Here is a 15,633-nt window from a genome sequence, read left to right as displayed (position 1 = left end):
TGTGAACGTGCCTGAAGACAGAACTAAAATAAAGTCAATACCCAGCAGTATTAAGTCCATAGTTAAGGATTTTTTTTTTTTAGCCCAAATTCTCAGAGTTTTAAGATAAAAAAAGTCATAAAGAAATACAGAAACTGCCCCCAGAGGAAGGAACAAACAACACTGAGTGTAATGACTAAGCTCTGGATTAAAATGTAACTGAAATGCTACTAAACTCCACGGGGAAATCAGCTAAAACAGCATAATAAAAGACTTAATGAAAAAAATAAAGCACACAAGGCAGCAGAATACAACTCTGGAAAAGTTAGGCAAACTGAGACAAGTGGAACTTCACCACAAGCTAAATAATTGAGGCTCCTAAAGAAAGTCTAAATTAGATGAAAACTCATGAACATATAACTGGCATCTTTGATGGAAAAAGACCAACCTTCCAAAAATGAAGAAACTGTACAGAGATTAGAGAAAGATTAAGAGAAGCAATTGAACAAGGATCTGCAAAAGTGGGAAAGCAATTCCCTGAGCCGTAGGAGTTTTATCTGAACCAGAATCTACTAATAGTCCTGGAATATTTAACGTGGAGAAAAAAAGAAAGTGTTACAGAGAAATTAAAGAATAAGTGAGAAAAATTACCATAAAAGACAATCAGAACTTGCCAGACAGAAGTCCTTGCTACTTCCTGTCTCAGTCCTCAGTCACAGAGGTACAAACATACACCTTAAATAATTGTGAACATTATTTGAGATCTTAACTTGAAAGCCACAAACCTGAAACAATTATCCTGCTCGTATTCTATCCGTGATAGCATTTTGTAGTGTGTGACCATCCTCTTCAGGAAACACGTGAAAATGCCCCCCTAGAAGGAGGAGCAATTTTAAGCTCAGTGACACACTGCTAACCAAAGCAATTAGAAAGGTGTCAGAAAGACTGAAGCACAAAGTTAAATGAATGGCAATGTTTAAGACACCTGATCAGTTAGAGGGACACTCCTGAAAATGCAGCACATTGTAAGGAACAGATTTAAATCTCCCTGGTTTACGTGCAAGATCTTGCAGGACAAAATTAAAACACATTTATCCTTTTTAGGACCCCTTAACTTAACTTTTTTAATAGTTAGTAGCCTCTGCATGTCTATTCCCAGCATTCTGACGGGCTGTCTTCAGGACAGAAAGTGGCATTTCCTTTTACCAGTGAGCTCAAGGAACGGCTGCAGATCAGACAGCAATGGCATCAGCAGTTTTTCTTCCTCCCCTCTTTTTACTTCCTCCGCTTCCTTTTCTCCTTCTTCTTTATTCTCTCCCAGGCAAAGCACTAACGGGTATGCAGTACTGGAGCAACCAAAATCCCGCAAAAGGAGGATGCCTCATGAAGAATTACATTCCAATTGCCAGGATAGCAAAACTCAGGATTGCCATAGCTCCTGTGAATAAAAGCCTGGTAGATGATGCAGTTAACTCTAAGGGTAAGAAACAAACTGTTGTTCTGGCCATTTTTCTCTCCTAAAGCACATGTGATTTGTGGACATTCACCAGGTTGCTTTGAAGAGCAGGAACATTTACAAGTTTCTTATGCACTGTCATATCTTAAGTACTGTTGCTCATTATTATATTTGGTAACWGGAAAACAAATTAATCCCTTAGCCAAAGTCAGGGCAATGCCGGCCCGTTTGGCCAGCAGGATCAAATACCATCATCTCTTTTTACTGGGAGGGAGCAGAATCCCACTGGGATTTGAAAGAAAAAAAAGACAACCAAGGCACAGCAGTACCAGATCACTTGGCAATTTAATTGCAAACAGGGGTAGGCAGCCAAGCAAAACTTCATGTGGAGTTAGATTTAAGGAACACTGTGCACAGGGCAGGGAATATAAATTGTGCAAATTCCAGCATGTGAACAGGAACCAAAGACAGAATTATCCTCTTCTGTGATCTACAAGACTTTCTCCATTGTGTGTCATCATTCCACGCTGGATTAAAGCACCCCAAAACAAAATCCTTATGCTTGTTACCAGCTTCAGCATCATAACATTATTGCACATAGATTTGCACAGATTTGGTGAAGCAGATTTAGGAATCTTGCTATTAATAAGGCACTATTATTGCATTGCTATGGCAACACTATAGTTATGGTTGAGAATAGATTTTCTAAACCTTTCTTACCAGGTGCTTGTAACTTTTAAAGCTTCGRAAAATGCTTTAAAACACTCACTGGTTCAGCTACAATGCTTCAAACCTATTGCCAAGTTAATAACAAAAAGTTCTGAAAAGTTTTCTTCAGGGAAGATTGTCACGCTTGATGAATCAAGGTGCACAGACACCTGCACTCTTCTTAATCTATGCTCAGAAGACCAGGAAATGCTCAGTGAAAAAAGAAATGGAGGGCTAAAATCCTGATATCCTGGGTATGGCTGCAAGTTTATCCAAACCTAAATCACTAAATTAACATTTATGATGCTCCCAACACCTCTAATGCTGCTCTGAGCACAGAGATTAACATACTAAACAGTGCAAATGTTAAATGATTATAGTAAGCAGAATACACAGCAATACAGAGCACTCAACAAGGCTAAGGTTATTTTGGGACCCTTTCCCCACTCGGGTCTGCAATACCTTATGCTAACGTAGGACCAGATTTACTCCTTGGCAGCAAAGCAGCCTAGATGACAAGGTGGCCCATCAATCTGTCCCCGAGAAGATTTCGGTAGGTTGTTTTCGCTCACAAATAAGCGGAGTTTCCACCTGAGGAGCTGTACACAGGCCAGGCTCCAGGCCCCAGCCGAGCGGAGCATCCTCCTCCCGGCATCCGGAGCCAGGCTGCGCTGGGAGGAGGCCAGGCCTGGGCAGCAGCTCTCCCACCACAGTGGGGACCTCAAGGCAAGGCAAAGCAAAGCCCCCGATGGCTTTTTACCGCCAGTGTCCCCAGAAGACTGTGCAACAAGCCAGACATCCTCACAGCTGATGTGTGTTTTCACTCCCAGCTAAAAGTCAAGCTTTCCCACAGAATGCAAATGCCTCAAGTTACTCACTTCTGAGCCAAGTTGAATCATTCGGTTCTGGTCATGAGGAGACAACAGTGAATGGAACTACAGGAATTGGTGTCCCCGTTCCAGAAGGGGCATAAGCCATTTCCAGTGGGTATTTTGCCTACCCTTTCCTCCCAAGCCTTCAGCAGCTGCACGGTCTCGGCGGGACCTACGCCGGCGCTGCAGGCGTGGYGGGGAGCTACACATCGTGTACACACAGGCAGGCCACGTTCTCACTAGCGAACCTTTACTTGAAATAAGCACATTCCTCTGGGGAAAAAAGATTGAATTTCAATGTAATCTCATTTGCTACTACTCCTTTTTATCACTTCTGCATAGGATACAATATACCACACAGAAGCTTTTTTTTTTTTTTTTTTTTGAAATATATCTATTTCTGTACAGCATATATTAGAGAACAATTGCAAGAGAAGTTTTTATTTATAAACCCAAAAACTTCTCTTCCTTCCATATGCACTGAGCAACCTACAACAAAGTCTCCTTTAAGCAGCAAGTATGCACTAACAGACAGTAAAAACTAGAATATTTTCAAGTATTTCCTTGAAAAATTCTTAAGGCGTAAGTTCCCTGATTCCTACAGAATGCCCCTAGCAAATATGTGACTTTTTTAGCATTCACTGACAGAACACCTTGGTTCCCATTTTAGGTAAGTTAGAAATTTTGTATTTCCAAAGATTTGAGAAAAATAGCTAAGTCTGGTGTCAGAGAAGAAATACACATAGGAAAAAAACCACTAAGTGAAAGATTAGGCTTCTTTCCTGTGAAGAGGTCATTTATCCTAACAATGACTTTTTTACTTAAGGAACAGCTGACCACATTTAATGAGTCTAGTATTCTCCCTCTCTATTTATTTATGGTAGCTGTACTTTATATCTTTGGATGCTGATTAAGCATCACAAGCAACACACGGGAAACGCAGAGTGCTGTGCACCAGCCACCACTCCACTGCACACCARAAAAGACTTCCACAACACACTCGGACTGCAGCGAGCCTCATATCCAAAACTGAGCTCCACCTGTACCTCAGCCCTCAAAGAGAAGAGTAAGGTAGACCTGGGCGTGATAGAGAGGATGTGATCAAAGACATCGGTGTAGRAGGAATATGGGAAGCAGTGATCACAATCCCATTTTTAATAAAGGCATTGATGTTGCTGTAGCTGAGGGTCTAAATTCTTTCGTTGTCTCAGCAGTCCAAAGGGACGATAGCAGCATGCAACATTTAATAATATAGTTAGGAAAAATAAATGAGCTGGGACATCCCAGAGACAGAGCTACATTTCTGTACGCAGGCAATTTGGCAATTTAAACTCACCCAAAGCTGACAAAGCCGAGAGCCAGGTGACACACGATGCACAAACGCTCTGGCAAAGAGGCTGCATCCAGACCGAGACTTGCTGCAGCGCATCAGCAACTCCATGGAAATCATGGGGTTTACAGCAGTTTCAAGTGAGCCTTCCCATTTCTTTCCCACAMTAACCACCGCTGGCCTAGGTCCAGCGTGGCAGTGGGAGCCCCCGGCCTTGCTAACAAGCCCCTCACGATGCGACTGCCACCCATGGGCGTGGGGACGCTCAGTGGGGACAGCAGCGTCGCTGCCTCCGCTTCCTCGCTAAAACAAAAACTGGGAGCAAAGGCCAGCAACGGGATGTGGTTTGGCTTCCCACACAAAACATTTCATGCAGCCTTTTCCATAGAAAGGGAAGCCTCCGGCTGACACCCCGGAGCGTGTGTATAAACACACTCGCTCTATTTGCAATCAGCTACATCAATCACTTAGCTGACCCCTATCAGAATATACTGAATGTCTACTGAAGCCTTCTCCCTTGCAAACCCGTCCACAAAATTCTATGATCTTTATGAAGTTTTGCAGACTTTCTGTGTTTTGATTAAAAAAAAAAAAAAAGAAAAAAGAATCAAATGATGTTGCTTCAGATATATAATCAAACACACAAATAACAAAGAATTGTTAACAACTGAATTTGCTACAGGAAAAGTCCCAGAGAAGGTAAGATAGAGAAATGCACTTGTTGTCAGAAGTGCTCATTTATCACTTATGAGATTCCCGGGGTCAGATGGATGTGGAAGCACGAAAACCAGGCACTGTGATTAAAGCCTTTCTGTTTCTTCCTTTCCTTTGCACCTTCAACTAAGGTATCTGCTGTTGCTACTGAAAACCTCACTCATGCTTTCAACCAGCTCAGGTCTCTGAAACATATTCTAGGCGAAGAATAAACATAATAAGTAAACAAAGAAGGCCATTTATTTACCATTCCCCTGTAGCTTGTGTATTACTTATCCCAGAGCACCAAATAAGAACCACAACATTCTGTACAAGTGTAAACGATGGATTACACACAGCACATCAAGTGTACAACAGACCAAAGAGGAACCAAGAATTGGCTCACTCTTACTCAAACTCATTTCATCTGTCTCTAAATGCAGTGAAGGAACATTTCCAGATTTTTTGCATCTCTGTTTTCTATTATTTTTTCCTAGTGGAAATTTGTCTCTATATTAATTAGTCTCGCAGGTTTGGGAACAAAAGAGGGCAAGTTACAGAAGTGTGCCAAGATTCCCCCAGGAACAGCTGCAGCAAATGTTTCCTTACAATAGCAAATAGGTATTTTCTGATTTCATATTTCTCTCTAAAAGTGGTTTCCTGCCCTTCCTTTACAACGCAGGCTCTCCTGGTACAGCACACTTCCACTTCAGACCACAGCTAGTGCTCATCATTTTACACTGAACAGGTGCATTAGTGTAATTTATTTCTTTTCAGATGATTTAGCTATTTTCTGCTTTGACTTCAATGAGAATTCTGTTGCTTATGTTTGCTCATTATTTCTTACAGTCTGTTTTTTCTCTATTTCTGTAAAAAGATTGTATTAAGAATTCCATAGTACAAGTTAAGATTGAAATATTCCGAGCATGCATTAAGGAGGCTTCAATTACCACTGCCTACAGACAGCACAACTGAATGAATGTTTTCTTTTGTATCTCCAAAATACACTTAACATACAGAAATGTTTAAAAACAAGGAGAGAAACTTGTCTAACTATAAACAAGGGAGAAAATCAGAAGAGAGCAGGAGGAATAAATGGAAGAAGCAAGTTTAGAAGACTATGGAAAATAAAATTGCCTCTCTGGGAAGAAAAAACTAACACCACTTGGCAATTAGTCCCTCTGGAAGACATTGTCCCAAATTATTTGCAAGCACAAATTCATTCACCTTCAGGCAAATCAAGCAGGGAAAAAAGTGGAGAGCACCTCAGAGGGGATATTACTCATCCAGTCCTTCCACTTCTCCCAGGAGCCAGCATAAACAGCAGCTGCTCAGCCCTTCCAGGGTAAGGAAGTGAAAAAGAAATAGCTGCCTATAACAAGGTATAAGTGTAAACCACCAAATCAGAGCAGTTTGTTGCTCCTCCATGAGTCAAACAAGCCTTAGCTTCCGTGATCTACCTGGAGCTTGTTGGGGCAGAATAGCTGAGCAGAATATTTATGCTGGAGCACAGACAGGAAGGATGTAAGACATGGAAGTGGCAAAAGTCTATGTATTTCAGGTGCTACAAAGGATGGTAGTGAACCAGATGTTCAGGATGCTACAAATATTATTCAAGGTGGATGGTGGGGGGAGGGGAGTGCTGTGCACCATAAACTGCAAGAATTAGAGGCTGCTCAGCACAGGCATTGGAATGGTATTTGAAGATAAGCTTTAGTAATGGAAGGCTTGTGCTGCAGGATTGCTTTAGCAAAGAGGCTGTGGAGAGAAGCCACCCAGCTCCATGACAGCTAATGAATAACCCAAGAGGAGTAGCTGCACACAGCCACTGACACTCTGACTAGTTTGGAAAATGTTATGACAACAGGAACGATTTTAAAGATTAAAATTAACCTGATCTGGAGGAAAAAGGTCTTTAGATTTCCTTAGTAATTTATTGTGGGTTGAAAGTTAATTTAAAACCCAGCAATGCAGCTGAAGGAAGATTTAATCCTTCCTCGACACCACCAGGCTCTGGCCCTGGCCCCTGAGGCCTCTTGCTGAGAGGAGCACCTTGGTGGTAGCGATGGGTGACAGAGGATCCTCCCGTGAGACCCTCCRTGGTCACGGAGCTGCTGAGCAGAGCCGCTCGCCCCACGCACACCTCGTCCTGCAGGGCCCTGGGAAGGCCAGGACACCGAGAGGACAAGACCTGCAGGGCTGCTTGGGTCACTCATGGCTGGAGAAGCGAGACCTCTGCACCCCATCCTGGGTCTGCTTCTAAGGGAAGAAAAGCCAGGGTTTGACCTTTCCCACAGCAGCATCAGTGGGACCGTCCTCTCATATGGTGGTACAGAAAGCTTGGAGATCAGGGGGAGGCTATTGCGTCATCTTGAGTGGATATTTTGCCTCCTTAGCTTCTGTCTGGGGAAAGGGATCTAATTTACTTCATTTCTTTCCCACTTTTCTGCTTTTCTCTTCTCGTCATTGCTGCTCTATGCTCTGTACATGAGGGGGATAGTGGGGCTAAAATAACATGTTGTACTTTATCCTGAAGGCTATGAAATCTGCAGTCGTTCTTATGTGTTTCAGCAAGGGGGTTGAAAGTCTTTGCTGCCAAGAAGGCCTTTTCTTCTACTGTCAAGAGACTTACCCCCGAGGTTAGGAGAAACACTGCTCTTCAAGTAAAGCAGAGGGCGGAAGAGGATGCTGAATGAAAATCAGCTGCTCTAGGTAGTGACTCAGAAGACACAACTTTTAAAATTAATAACAATGCTCTGAAACCAACTGAAATTCTATTGAACATGAGCCTAGAAATATTTGGGAGCAAATCTCTTAGATCCCAGGCAACAGGTAAGCACTTGAAGGAAAAGAAAAAAACACCTYCCCTCTAGATTCAAGAGCAAAACTACGTCTGTTATCCAGAAGACTCGTTGCATGTGGAAACACTACCAGGACGACTGGTCTAACTGAGGGCGCTCCGCTCCCCTGCAGCGAGCGGCTCGGCCGGGCGCTGAGTGCCCCGGGGTGGGAGCACTCGGGCAGCCCAGCCCTCGGGCACCACGAGCTCCTGCCTCTGTGGCCCAGGGGCGCTCCCGTTCCACTGACCTGTGCTCMCCTCTGCAGCTGTAAGTCCCGCGCCTGCGGCGTGATCCCTGTGCCCCTCCTTGTCCCACCTACCACTTTTGCACTTGTGATTGAATAGCAGAGCCAACCTCCTGCCCTGTGCTTCCGACCAGCCCTGCGCACTGAGCTTGGCTACCCGGCATCCTCTGATCCCGTTCTGTTGATGCAGGTTAGGGAGGAGCACGAAACCGGCCCTGAGGTCACCACGAAACAGGCTCTGATCTTGCACTGAACAGCCTGTGTTTTCTGTTAATATCATTGAAAAAGAAAGGAAATAAACCAACATAATCAATTTATCTACAGTTATTCAAGACAACGGTACATTTAAACAGCTCTGTGGCACTTTTGCATCAACATATAGCCAACGACAATGCTAATAGAGATCTTTATATCGGCATACTGTGGAGCAAATATAGGTCCTATTTCTCCCACTTGTTTCTCAATTTCCTTTTCCTTCCAGGAAAAGAGCTGGAACTTGTCACCTCTCAGCCCCAAGTCCTAGCATTAATTCTGCTCTTCCGATGAACATTCCCTGTAGAAATTGTGTGTTTTCAGACACATCCCATTAAGGGCATATTAACTGCTAAGGAAAATACAACAAAAAGAAGTTACTTTGCAGCTTCTCTTTCACAAACATGTCTCCTTGTTGGACATGACTCTGACAAAGACAGATGTGGGAAGGTACAGACTGCTTCCTTGGCACGAGCAACCAAAGAAAAATTAAATATTGTTAAAGAGTCTTTTTGCTAGCTTCAGGATTTCACACATTCTGAGTCACTATTCCACATTGCCAAATTTAATAGCTATTAATTTGATGAAATAAATCTTAGTATCATATTTCTTCATAGAAAACTGGAAGTATCACACAAGCATTTCCAGCCAGAATTATATAGGCAACACATTATTTCAAAGTATATTTAAGAAAGATAATTAATAGGAAAAAACGTACCTTGAAGACTTAAAATGCACATTGCGAAATATCCACTATTAAATAGATATGTTTAATCAATTTGAACTACTGGAAGCACTTTGATTCTACAACTCTTTTAGGTTTGGATTTATGCTATAGGAAAATACCACATCAGTATGTCAGATATTTATACTGGACATAAGAATGCATAAAATCACATTCCTATATCCAATATAGACCGATATCTGGGTAGATTTAATATAAAATACAATGGGAGTTACAAGCTGTTCTTGTAAACAAGCTGGCCACCTGATGATGTGCTTGAGCTAGGATTTAAACACTTAACCTTGCATACCTGTATCCCAATTCAACCTCATATTACATTTTTTATTCTATTGGCCAAGAAGTTTCATGTCTCATAATTTCCTTTTTTTCCACTAGTAGGATTAATACAGTCTACTAGCAAGGAAATTGCTATTTAAAATCATGATCAGTCTGACAGTGCAGGCCAAAAGTTCATTCTCACACACAGCTGAAACAAGGACAAAAATAAGCAGACCTCAGGAACAATGATCCCCACTTAGCAAATTAATTAAAACAACTCAAAGTAACTTAGGAATAAGAATACCCGTGAGAGATTTGTGTGTGTATGTGTGTAGCTTTTAAGATCATGGATACAGTACAAAGCGAAGTAATCTTTTGATGTCAGATGTGTGGAAGCAGCTTCATGGGCATATTTTTTCCTGATGTTTTGAAGTTAGCACCGCATTCCTATTTCTTCTGGCATAGCAGAGTCTCCTTTATTTTTATTTAACCAAAAAGCATGCCTAAAAACACGCTATACTACTACTCATGCTAAATGAAAGCAGGCGAGGCACAGCAAAGCAGAAGACAACTGCTATAAACTCAAGCTCGAACACGCAGCTGAGGGCGAAGCACAGGAAGGGAAGGGGCGGGCGCTCAGTTCGCTTCCCCTGGTTCCCTCAGCAGTGCCTCCACTCAGGTTAAGCTGGGCTGTGACCTGGAGCACTTTTAAGGCAGACCTGAGCAGCCTCTTCCATGGCCCTGGCTCCACACGGGTCGCCACATTGCAGCTGGAATCACTGTCCTGGAAAACACACAACGTTCAGCCTACCCAAGGAACAGTGGCTGAAGGCAGGGATGGGCACAAGGGCACAAGCTGAGGCCTCCCGGCAGGGCCCAGCAGCCCCTCGGCCTCCGGCTCTTCAGGGGTGCAAGGARAGGCCCAAGGACGCGCGTCCATCAGCCCTCGCTGGGCAGCCAGGGGACACCCGCCTCCGGGCTCACCTGGGGGCAGTTCTCTGCTCAGAATAACTGTAAAACAGGTTGGCTCATTATTAAAAGAACCAAGAGGTAAAACTGGACTTTATTGTTGTTACATATTTTTAGCTGTGTATAAAACTCCTAGCTGAAGACAGCCACATCTGACACGCAGATGGGGGTGATGAGGGATGAACGTGCCCCTACAAAGAGCCCTCCTGGGTCTGCACCACTCTGGCACTCACAGACCTCAGAGCAGCCTCTCGGCGCGCTCAGGGACACACACAGACCTTCCCGCGCCCTGCAGCCTTCCAGCCGTGCCCGGCCCTGGGGCCCTCCACTGTATCTCTAAGGCGTGACTTCACCATCTCTGACGGGTGATCCCAATCTTTTTGCTCTTAAAAATAAAAATACTTTTTATTTATTGTAGAATAGTCATCCAAGCCGGCCTCTCACCCAGGGCACACATGAGAATGGAAAATGTGCATGGGCCTTACCCTATAACTAGGGAGCCTCAGAGGCATCACAGCCTTTGCAGGCAGGTAAATGTGACGCATTGTGACTCACCGAAAAAGGCTCTGATTCTTCTCAGGGATTTGTGAGACTGTTTAAATGCAGAGAGGCTCCTTCCTCTGATGAGAAGTCAGAAACGAGGCACTGGGAAGCCCTTTGGAGGGTTGGTGCGTTGAGCTGTGACCAGCAGACCAGACAAGGTCATTTGTGGCAAGTGTCATAGCCCTAGAGGTGCTGGAGAAAATCCTTCCCCACCTAAACTCCCTAATCTCAGAGAAATGTGTTAGCCAGACTGAAGCAATAAGGGGCCACCCAGGATCCATTTTTTAAACAATATCCTCAGGATGGACACACAAATTTCAGTTGTTTCAAAAATATTAGTGACCTTATGAATACTGTCCTGCCCCGTGTGTTTGCTTCCTTCTGACCTCAACTTGGTCCAGCGAGTTTGACTTGGTGATTATCTTGCCTTCTTGTGGCTGGCACGAAAGAGGGTATTAGCTCTACTACTACCAGCTTACTGACTTTCTCTCCTCACTCCAACAGCAGAGGTTGGTCTTGTGGAGCCACAGGTTTTATGGAGCCAAAGGTTTCCAATCTAGGCAGCCTGCAGATAGTACTAGTACGTATGCTTGTGTACACACTCACATATAATTTAATCTGGGATGGCTTAAAGTGGAGTATCTGTATCTGTAACAGGGAAATGAAAAATTTAATAGACCTTCAACATTATTTCTTGTAGCAGTTAGAAGCTTCACTGCAGACTATCACACACTAACTTCATTTTACCGAGTCCTTTGTGTCGAAATGGGGTACAGGATGTACYCCTGCAAGATTTTTGAGAATACTGATAGGGTTATATGTGTAGAGTCAAGTTCTCCCTAGCTTATGATTTACACTTTTTACTGTTGAGCATACACTTCAAAATAGTTTCCTGGAGTTTATGAAGTTGGTTATAGATCTATCATTCACACACTTTGCTAGAGATAAAAGTCTGCCAGTATTTGCATTATACTCTGCTACAGTCAAACATTCATGATTCTACACTAAAAATTCGGTCTGTGTTAAAACAAGCTGAAACTATCAATTAAAATACATCAAGGCCATTTTTTCCCATTAAAATTTCAAGAAAGAAAGCAGAAATTCTCTTCATGATATTGCTTGCAGATGAATACTCACTAAAATGATGTTTACACACAGAAAGGGAAAAGCCCTTAGGAAGTGCAAATTACTATTGTCGAACCAACAAACCAATCCCATCTGAAGATGCTCTCTTTAGTTTATCTACTTTTCTTACAGTATTCCAAGTAAAACAATATTTTAAAAGGTTAAAAGAAGAATAATAGAAGCTGCTTTCAATAACAAAATATGTATTTTTTAAGCATTGATCCTCACTTGTCATGCACAGACCACAGATCCCTATGAATGCCTATAGGTACAGAGGAACAGTAAAAGGACTGTAACATTTCTTCTTGCACCCCTAATCCACACACAAGGAAAGAATTTATGCCACAGACTATAGTAATTCCATGTGAACATTGAAATACAACCCTTTTTACACAACTGTGTGTTCCTAAATCATGCATTTACCTGCTGTGTTTTTAGGTGCTTAAAGCTAACCCACCAAACAAAAGTACTGAACTGATCATTTAGTTATCTGGTGTGTACAAAATGTTTCTCAAATGCAATATATGCCATACAGTGCAACTTATTATCTACCTCACAGGATTATTATGATGCATAATAAATGCCTGTAGTGCTTAAACATAATTTAATTATTCTTCTATGGATTTAGGCACCACGGTGTTCAGTGTTATACAGTACCCTGGCTGCCTCGCTGATTCCCGCGCTGAAGTGAACTTGGCCAAATACTTTTCTTCTTGGCTTTATTCAAGCACACAGGGATCCAAAGAAAGTAAAGCTATCCTGAAAACTCCTTTAAGCGTCCCAAATTTTAGGTCTCATGACAGATATGTCAGAGCCTTCCCAGGATTATTGCTGAGCTAAAGCATTTCCAAGCAGTCATTCTCTGAACGTGAGCAAGTGAAGCCCAGCAGCCTTCTGGCTCCTGCCTTCATCTCTTCCTCCACTCCTTCCTCATCTTTCCTCTACCAGGTTCCTGTGCCAGGATTTGTAAGGTGGCAGTAAAAAACCAACAGATGGGCTAAACACCAGCTGACAAAGAGGCAGGGAGATGGTTTCCTAACAGTTGGCTCCTGCCCAATGCTGTGCTTACTTTACTTCTCAGTTTTTGGACAAAAAAAAGTTACCTCTAATTTTCTTGTAAATTCTTGAGGATATAAATTAACAGGGAAAAAAAAATAAAAGGTAGGAACAATGTATTTAGGGGGCATTTTTCATTCATAAATCCCAACATCACAACCTAAAAGTAATCCTATTTGTGGTAGTGACTTTAAGTTTAAGGCACAACAGGATGAGCTGTAACTACTGGCTCTATAACAGGCTTCCTGCTCTTCCCTATGTAAGTCCCTGTATCTCTTCCTGGCCCAAGGGTTTTGCCTGATATACCTCTCAAGGTTTCTCTGTTTACATTGCAAATTATCTAGGGAAGAGATCTCCCCATCTGTTTGGGGTCTACCTTACAAGAGTCACTAGTTCATGTTAGTTAGACCATGACACTAATTAATAATAAAAAGCACAGTCTAAATTTTAGCACATCACATTTACTCTTAACACAGTATTTCTTCCACTTGCTGACTCTGCCGTTCATGCTCCAGCAGGTGCTTTAAAGACAGTCTGCTCTGCAAAAGCGCACAGGACAGAAAGATGCATTGCTAGATGTAGATATATTTACTGCCAGGAAAMAATGAGTTTGTGATAAAGAAGATATAGTAGATGACTGTAAACATTAAGCAGTATTTTCAACTGAGTTGCTCCTAATCATGAAAAATGTACACCGGCCTTATTTTACCATCTGTACACCTTTAAAATGTTAGGGGCAAGGAGATCAAACAATGATTTTTCCATCTCGCAGTTTTCTTGCAAGAAGCACCAAGTGCCTTTTGCTCCCGTGCCACTGTTCGTTATCGCCGCGCTGCATGTCAAACCTAAGAGACTGAACTGCAAATTCTGAAACCTAGAAAAATATTATCAGATTCTGAGTGGCCCGGAGCAGTTGTTAAGCCTCCCCATATTGATGATGCCTTCACACCAGTGCTCTGGCAGAAGAGGAATGGAGATGGACCCAGAGAGATAGCCTTTGAGAAGGTGAGAAAAAAAGAGGCCACAGGATGGGGTAAAACTGCAGGCCTCCCCTTCCTGCRTTGCCCTGGGCTGTGCGGCAGGCCGGGGTGATGGTGCAGAGGCTGGGGACATGCGGTACCGACCGCGTTCCCACAGCGCCCGCGATGCCGTCGGCGAGCGGCAGGAGAGCATTCCCGACAGGTACTACAGTTACACTGGTGTGAGATGGCAAGGGATATGGGAGGTCACTAGGACTATGATACAGGGCTTTATAACTAYGGCTAATACAATTATCATTTTCTCCTCCTTGTTCAAACTGGATTCTATCCCTCAATACTCTACTTTTTATACAGCTGACAACATAGCAAACTTACCTGGGGAAAACACAACCCCATAAAATAAAAGTACCATCCTCTGAGACTTGATGTCAAATGAATGAATATTTATTCAAACAGGCATCTGTTATAGCCACAAGTTGCTTCAGCAAATGTGTTAATAAAGTACAAAAGGCTGGGGAAAAAAATCTAGGCTGCCTTTTCAATTAATCTCTGTTAAGTGGGCTTTGTTTATTTTCACTCTGCATCCTAAAAGCCACAAGGAAACTAAAACACATATGAACTGCTGTGGCGAGCAAYCCTCCACCAGTCTACTTACATGTAGTCTGCAGACACACACCCCGCCAATCAGGGGTATTCTGGGCACCTCTGTTAATCTCCACCTGGAACAAAATAAAAATTTAAGCAGTTAAACTTTTGAAGCTCCAACAGATCTCTTGTTAAGCATCAGCAAGACTAGCAAGAGAGGAGAGTGGGAAGCTCCCAGTGCTGATGGAGGGGTTTTGATGCAGCCTCGTCTGCTGCTCACTGCCCCCAGGCTGCTGCTCACGCTCCCCGCCGCGCACCTCGGGGTGCTGGCAGCCTCACCAGAGGCCTGGGCTGCCCCKCAGCGCCCCGCTCCCGCACAGAGCCCCACAGCCTCGGAGCCAGGTTCAGCTCCCCAGGATCCCATCACCCCCAYGCCGACTTTAGTCCCTCTCGGCACGATGCGCCCCTTTGGCCTCAGCTTGCACTAGACCTAAGGAAAGAGGTAGTTTTAAGTGAGGAGGCAGGGGATAGGGCGGCCTGGGGTGGAAGCTGTTCGGGGATGGCCCTGGCGCTGGACAGCAGTGCTCACCAGAGCCCATTGCTGCCTCGTGCCTTCCCACGGGCCCTTCCAACCACCGCCAGCTCCTTCCCTGCTCCAGGCGATGCTGTGCAATCCTGTCTGGCTTCCATAATGGGACAAACGGAGCTTCCATCCCATGGACACCCCGACACCGACCCGGAGCTGGTGCCGTGCAGTGCATGGTCACCTGTGTGGGCAGGGACCAGCTGCAGCCTCGAGGGCCAGGCTCGATGGAGCCAACGGGAGCAAACCCCGAGCTGGCACCAGCTGGGCAGAGGTTTCTGGAAGGGCAACGCGGAGGGCAGAGGCGCAGGGCAGCACGTGGCGGCACCTCCGCGCACCGGGCCCGGGGCAGCCGGGGCCGCGGGCACCGCCGGGCCCCGCTCTGCGCGCTGCTCTGCCCGCCCCGCGCTGCCGC

The sequence above is a fragment of the Nothoprocta perdicaria genome, unplaced genomic scaffold (genome assembly GCF_003342845.1).
Source record: "Nothoprocta perdicaria isolate Ctin4 unplaced genomic scaffold, notPer1 scaffold_83, whole genome shotgun sequence".
NCBI classification, from domain to species: domain Eukaryota; kingdom Metazoa; phylum Chordata; class Aves; order Tinamiformes; family Tinamidae; genus Nothoprocta; species Nothoprocta perdicaria.
Note: the sequence above shows the minus strand (reverse complement) of the source record.